The 5,000-nt window shown below is 45.8% G+C and overlaps 10 non-coding genes and 11 pseudogenes across 10 annotated transcripts; all 21 read right to left on the bottom strand.

Moving 5' to 3' along the window:
* Positions 1-55: 55 nt before the first annotated feature.
* LOC142113510 (5S ribosomal RNA) lies at positions 56-174 on the bottom strand (annotated as a pseudogene).
* A 239-nt stretch (positions 175-413) lies between these two features.
* Positions 414-532, bottom strand: LOC142113716 (5S ribosomal RNA; annotated as a pseudogene).
* Positions 533-614: 82 nt separating this feature from the next.
* LOC142113306 (5S ribosomal RNA) lies at positions 615-733 on the bottom strand. Its single transcript, XR_012681420.1, has one exon. It is a non-coding gene; the product is annotated as a 5S ribosomal RNA (ribosomal RNA).
* Positions 734-804: 71 nt separating this feature from the next.
* On the bottom strand, positions 805-923 carry LOC142113419 (5S ribosomal RNA). Its single transcript, XR_012681533.1, has one exon. It is a non-coding gene; the product is annotated as a 5S ribosomal RNA (ribosomal RNA).
* A 79-nt stretch (positions 924-1,002) lies between these two features.
* LOC142113357 (5S ribosomal RNA) lies at positions 1,003-1,121 on the bottom strand. Its single transcript, XR_012681470.1, has one exon. It is a non-coding gene; the product is annotated as a 5S ribosomal RNA (ribosomal RNA).
* An 80-nt stretch (positions 1,122-1,201) lies between these two features.
* Positions 1,202-1,320, bottom strand: LOC142113637 (5S ribosomal RNA; annotated as a pseudogene).
* An 82-nt stretch (positions 1,321-1,402) lies between these two features.
* Positions 1,403-1,521, bottom strand: LOC142113096 (5S ribosomal RNA; annotated as a pseudogene).
* An 81-nt stretch (positions 1,522-1,602) lies between these two features.
* Positions 1,603-1,721, bottom strand: LOC142112974 (5S ribosomal RNA; annotated as a pseudogene).
* Positions 1,722-1,960: 239 nt separating this feature from the next.
* On the bottom strand, positions 1,961-2,079 carry LOC142112869 (5S ribosomal RNA; annotated as a pseudogene).
* Positions 2,080-2,161: 82 nt separating this feature from the next.
* On the bottom strand, positions 2,162-2,280 carry LOC142113190 (5S ribosomal RNA; annotated as a pseudogene).
* Positions 2,281-2,361: 81 nt separating this feature from the next.
* On the bottom strand, positions 2,362-2,480 carry LOC142113396 (5S ribosomal RNA). The gene has a single exon (XR_012681510.1). It is a non-coding gene; the product is annotated as a 5S ribosomal RNA (ribosomal RNA).
* Positions 2,481-2,560: 80 nt separating this feature from the next.
* On the bottom strand, positions 2,561-2,679 carry LOC142113289 (5S ribosomal RNA). Its single transcript, XR_012681402.1, has one exon. It is a non-coding gene; the product is annotated as a 5S ribosomal RNA (ribosomal RNA).
* Positions 2,680-2,760: 81 nt separating this feature from the next.
* Positions 2,761-2,879, bottom strand: LOC142113374 (5S ribosomal RNA). Its single transcript, XR_012681488.1, has one exon. It is a non-coding gene; the product is annotated as a 5S ribosomal RNA (ribosomal RNA).
* Positions 2,880-3,117: 238 nt separating this feature from the next.
* Positions 3,118-3,236, bottom strand: LOC142113547 (5S ribosomal RNA; annotated as a pseudogene).
* An 82-nt stretch (positions 3,237-3,318) lies between these two features.
* LOC142113446 (5S ribosomal RNA) lies at positions 3,319-3,437 on the bottom strand. Its single transcript, XR_012681558.1, has one exon. It is a non-coding gene; the product is annotated as a 5S ribosomal RNA (ribosomal RNA).
* Positions 3,438-3,677: 240 nt separating this feature from the next.
* Positions 3,678-3,796, bottom strand: LOC142113579 (5S ribosomal RNA; annotated as a pseudogene).
* An 81-nt stretch (positions 3,797-3,877) lies between these two features.
* On the bottom strand, positions 3,878-3,996 carry LOC142113166 (5S ribosomal RNA). Its single transcript, XR_012681354.1, has one exon. It is a non-coding gene; the product is annotated as a 5S ribosomal RNA (ribosomal RNA).
* An 82-nt stretch (positions 3,997-4,078) lies between these two features.
* LOC142113702 (5S ribosomal RNA) lies at positions 4,079-4,197 on the bottom strand. The gene has a single exon (XR_012681625.1). It is a non-coding gene; the product is annotated as a 5S ribosomal RNA (ribosomal RNA).
* A 241-nt stretch (positions 4,198-4,438) lies between these two features.
* On the bottom strand, positions 4,439-4,557 carry LOC142113228 (5S ribosomal RNA; annotated as a pseudogene).
* An 81-nt stretch (positions 4,558-4,638) lies between these two features.
* Positions 4,639-4,757, bottom strand: LOC142112865 (5S ribosomal RNA; annotated as a pseudogene).
* Positions 4,758-4,836: 79 nt separating this feature from the next.
* Positions 4,837-4,955, bottom strand: LOC142113330 (5S ribosomal RNA). The gene has a single exon (XR_012681444.1). It is a non-coding gene; the product is annotated as a 5S ribosomal RNA (ribosomal RNA).
* Positions 4,956-5,000: the final 45 nt, after the last annotated feature.

Below are 5,000 nucleotides of genomic sequence, written 5' to 3'. Positions count from 1 at the left end.
TATACATCTAAAAACAAGCATTGAAGGAAGCCGGAACAAGAGAGAAAAAAAAAAAGGCCTACAGCACCTGGTATTCCCAGGTGGTCTCCCATCCAAGTACTAACCAGGCCTGGCCCTGCTTAGCTTCCAAGATCAGACGAGATTGGGCTTGTCCAGGGTGGTGGGGCTGTAGGTATTGGTTTCCTAATGACCTACATCACTTATACATTTTAAAACCAGCATTGAAGGAAGCCAGAACAAGAGAGAAAAAAAAAAGTACTAACCAGGCCCGGACCTGCTTAGCTTTCAAGATCAGACGAGATTGGGCTTGTTCAGGGTGGTGTGGCTGTAGGTATTGGTTTACTATTGACCTACATCTTTTATACATCTCAAAACCAGCATTGAAGGAGGCCGGAACAAGAGAGAAAAAAAAAAGCCTACAGCATCTGGTATTTCCAGGTGGTCTCCCATCCAAGTACTAACCAGGCCCAGCCCTGCTTAGCTTCCAAGATCAGACAAGATTGGGCTTGTTCAGGGTGGTGTGGCTGTAGGTATTGTTTTCCTATTGACCTACATCTCTTATTCATCTAAAAACAAGCATTGAAGGAAGCCGGAACAAGAGAGAAAAAAAAAATGGCCTACACCACCTGGTATTCCCAGGTGGTCTCCCATCCAAGTACTAACCAGGCCCGGCCCTGCTTAGCTTCCAAGATCAGATGAGATTGGGCTTGTCCAGGGTGGTGTGGCTGTAGGTATTGGTTTTCTAATGACCTACATCACTTATACATTTTAAAACCAGCATTGAAGGAAGCCGGAACAAGAAAAGGCCTACAGCACCTGGTATTCCCAGGTGGTCTCCCATCCAAGTACTAACCAGGCCCAGCTCTGCTTAGCTTCCAAGATCAGACGAGATTGGACTTGTTCAGGGTGGTGTGGCTGTAGGTATTGGTTTCTTATTGACCTACATCTCTTATACATCTCAAAACCAGCATTGAAGGAGGCTGGAACAAGAGAGAAAAAAAATGCCTACAGCACCTGGTATTTCCAGGTGGTCTCCCATCCAAGTACTAACCAGGCCCAGCCCTGCTTAACTTCCAAGATCAGATGAGATTGGGCTTGTTCAGGGTGGTGTGGCAGTAGGTATTGTTTTCTTATTGACCTACATCTCTTATACATCTCAAAACCAGCATTGAAGGAGGCCGGAACAAGAGAGAAAAAAAAAAGCCTACAGCACCTGGTATTTCCAGGTGGTCTCCCATCCAAGTACTAACCAGGCCCAGCCCTGCTTAGCTTCCAAGATCAAACGAGATTGGGATTGTTCAGGGTGCTGTGGCTGTAGGTATTGTTTCCTTATTGACCTACATCTCTTATACATCTAAAAACAAGCATTGAAGGAAGCCGGAACAAGAGAGAAAAAAAAAAAGGCCTACAGCACCTGGTATTCCCAGGTGGTCTCTGAGCCAAGTACTAACCAGGCCCGGCTCTGCTTAGCTTCTAAGATCAGACGAGATTGGGCTTGTTCAGGGTGGTGTGGCTGTAGGTATTGTTTTCCTATTGACCTACATCTCTTATACATCTAGAAAACAGCATTGAAGGAAGCCGGAACAAGAGAGAAGAAAAAAAGACCTACAGCACCTGGTATTCCCAGGTGGTCTCTGAGCCAAGTACTAACCAGGCCCGGCTCTGCTTAGCTTCCAAGATCAGACGAGATTGGGCTTGTCCAGGGTGGAGTGGCTGTAGGTATTGGTTTCCTAATCACCTACATCACTTATACATTTTAAAACCAGCATTGAAGGAAGCCAGAACAAGAGAGAAAAAAAAAAGTACTAACCAGGCCCGGACCTGCTTAGCTTTCAAGATCAGACAAGATTGGGCTTGTTCAGGGTGGTGTGGCTGTAGGTATTGGTTTCCTATTGACCTACATCTCTTATACATCTCAAAACCAGCATTGAAGGAGGCCGGAACAAGAGAGAAAAAAAAAAGCCTACAGCCCCTGGTATTTCCAGGAGGTCTCCCATCCAAGTACTAACCAGGCCCAGCCCTGCTTAGCTTCCAAGATTAGACAAGATTGGGCTTGTTCAGGGTGGTGTGGCTGTAGGTATTGGTTTCCTATTGACCTACATCTCTTATACATCTTAAAACCAGCATTGAAGGAAGTCGGAACAAGAGAGAAAAAAAAAAGGGCCTACAGCACCTGGTATTACCAGGTGGTCTCGCATCCAAGTACTAACCAGCCCCGGCTCTGCTTAGCTTCCAAGACCAGACGAGATTGGGCTTGTTCAGGGTGGTGTGGCTGTAGGTATTGGTTTCCTATTGACCTACATCTCTTATACATCTAAAAACCAGCATTGAAGGAAGCCGGAACAAGAGAGAAAAAAAACAGGCCTACAGCACCTGGTATTCCCAGGTGGTCTCCCATCCAAGTACTAACTGGGCCCGTCCCTGCTTAGCTTCCAAGATCAGACGAGATTGGGCTTGTTCAGGGTGGTGTGGCTGTAGGTATTGGTTTCCTATTGACCTACATCTCTTATACATCTCAAAACCAGCATTGAAGGAGGCCGGAACAAGAGAGAAAAAAAAAAGCCTACAGCACCTGGTATTTCCAGGTGGTCTCCCATCCAAGTACTAACCAGGCCCAGCCCTGCTTAGCTTCCAAGATCAGACGAGATTGGGCTTGTTCAGGGTGGTGTGGCTGTAGGTATTGTTTTCTTATTGACCTACATCTCTTATACATCTAAAAAAAGCATTGAAGGAAGCCGGAACAAGAGAGAAAAAAAAAAAGGCCTACAGCAACTGGTATTCCCAGGTGGTCTCCCATCCAAGTACTAACCAGGCCCAGCCCTGCTTAGCTTCCAAGATCAGACGAGATTGGGCTTGTCCAGGGTGGTGTGGCTGTAGGTATTGGTTTCCTAATGACCTACATCACTTATACATTTTAAAACCAGCATTGAAGGAAGCCAGAACAAGAGAGAAAAAAAAAGTACTAACCAGGCCTGGACCTGCTTAGCTTTCAAGATCAGACGAGATTGGGCTTGTTCAGGGTGGTGTGGCTGTAGGTATTGGTTTACTATTGACCTACATCTTTTATACATCTCAAAACCAGCATTGAAGGAGGCCGGAACAAGAGAGAAAAAAAAAAGCCTACAGCATCTGGTATTTCCAGGTGGTCTCCCATCCAAGTACTAACCAGGCCCAGCCCTGCTTAGCTTCCAAGATCAGACGAGATTGGGCTTGTTCAGGGTGGTGTGGCTGTAGGTATTGTTTTCTTATTGACCTACATCTCTTATTCATCTAAAAACAAGCATTGAAGGAAGCCGGAACAAGAGAGAAAAAAAAAAAGGCCTACAGCACCTGATATTCCCAGGTGGTCTCCCATCCAAGTACTAACCAGGCCCAGCCCTGCTTACCTTCCAAGATCAGACAAGATTGGGCTTGTCCAGGGTGGTGTGGCTGTAGGTATTGGTTTTCTAATGACCTACATCACTTATACATTTTAAAACCAGCATTGAAGGAAGCCAGAACAAGATATAAAAAAAAAAGTACTAACCAGGCCCGGACCTGCTTAGCTTCCAAGATCAGACGAGATTGGGCTTGTTCAGGGTGGTGTGGATGTAGGTTTTGGTTTCCTATTGACCTACATCTCTTATACATCTAAAAACCAGCATTGAAGGAAGCCGGAACAAGAGAGAAAAAAAAAAGGCCTACAGCACCTGGTATTCCCAGGTGGTCTCCCATCCAAGTACTAACCAGGCTCGTCCCTGCTTAGCTTCCAAGATCAGATGAGATTGGGCTTGTTCAGGGTGGTGCAGCTGTAGGTATTGTTTTCCTATTGACCTACATCTCTTATACATCTAAAAACCAGCATTGAAGGAAGCCGGAACAAGAGAGAAGAAAAAAAGGCCTACAGCACCTGGTATTCCCAGGTGGTCTCCCATCCAAGTACTAACCAGGCCCAGCTCTGCTTAGCTTCCAAGATCAGACGAGATTGGGCTTGTTCAGGGTGGTGTGGCTGTAGGTATTGTTTTCCTATTGACCTACATCTCTTATTCATCTAAAAACAAGCATTGAAGGAAGCCGGAACAAGAGAGAAAAAAAAAATGGCCTACAGCACCTGGTATTCCCAGGTGGTCTCCCATCCAAGTACTAACCAGGCCCGGCCCTGCTTAGCTTCCAAGATCAGATGAGATTGGGCTTGTCCAGGGTGGTGTGGCTGTAGGTATTGGTTTTCTAATGACCTACATCACTTATACATTTTAAAACCAGCATTGAAGGAAGCCAGAACAAGATATAAAAAAAAAAGTACTAACCAGGCCCGGACCTGCTTAGCTTTCAAGATCAGACGAGATTGGGCTTGTTCAGGGTGGTGGGGTTGTAGGTATTGGTTTCCTATTGACCTACATCTCTTATACATCTCAAAACCAGCATTGAAGGAAGTCGGAACAAGAGAGAAAAAAAAAAGCGCCTACAGCACCTGGTATTCCCAGGTGGTCTCGCATCCAAGTAATAACCAGCCCCGGCTCTGCTTAGCTTCCAAGATCAGACGAGATTGGGCTTGTTCAGGGTGGTGTGGATGTAGGTTTTGGTTTCCTATTGACCTACATCTCTTATACATCTAAAAACCAGCATTGAAGGAAGCCGGAACAAGAGAGAAAAAAAAAAGGCCTACAGCACCTGGTATTCCCAGGTGGTCTCCCATCCAAGTACTAACCAGGCTTGTCCCTGCTTAGCTTCCAAGATCAGATGAGATTGGGCTTGTTCAGGGTGGTGCGGCTGTCGGTATTTTTTTCCTATTGACCTACATCTCTTATACATCTCAAAACCAGCATTGAAGGAGGCCGGAACAAGAGAGAAAAAAAATGCCTACAGCACCTGGTATTTCCAGGTGGTCTCCCATCCAAGTACTAACCAGGCCCAGCCCTGCTTAGCTTCCAAGATCAGACGAGATTGGGCTTGTTCAGGGTGGTGTGGCTGTAGGTATTGTTTTCCTATTGACCTACATCTCTTATACATCTAGAAAACAG

The sequence above is a fragment of the Mixophyes fleayi genome, unplaced genomic scaffold (assembly GCF_038048845.1).
Source record: "Mixophyes fleayi isolate aMixFle1 unplaced genomic scaffold, aMixFle1.hap1 Scaffold_114, whole genome shotgun sequence".
Classification (NCBI taxonomy): Eukaryota; Metazoa; Chordata; class Amphibia; order Anura; family Limnodynastidae; genus Mixophyes; species Mixophyes fleayi.
This window is presented reverse-complemented; position numbering and strand designations above follow the sequence as displayed.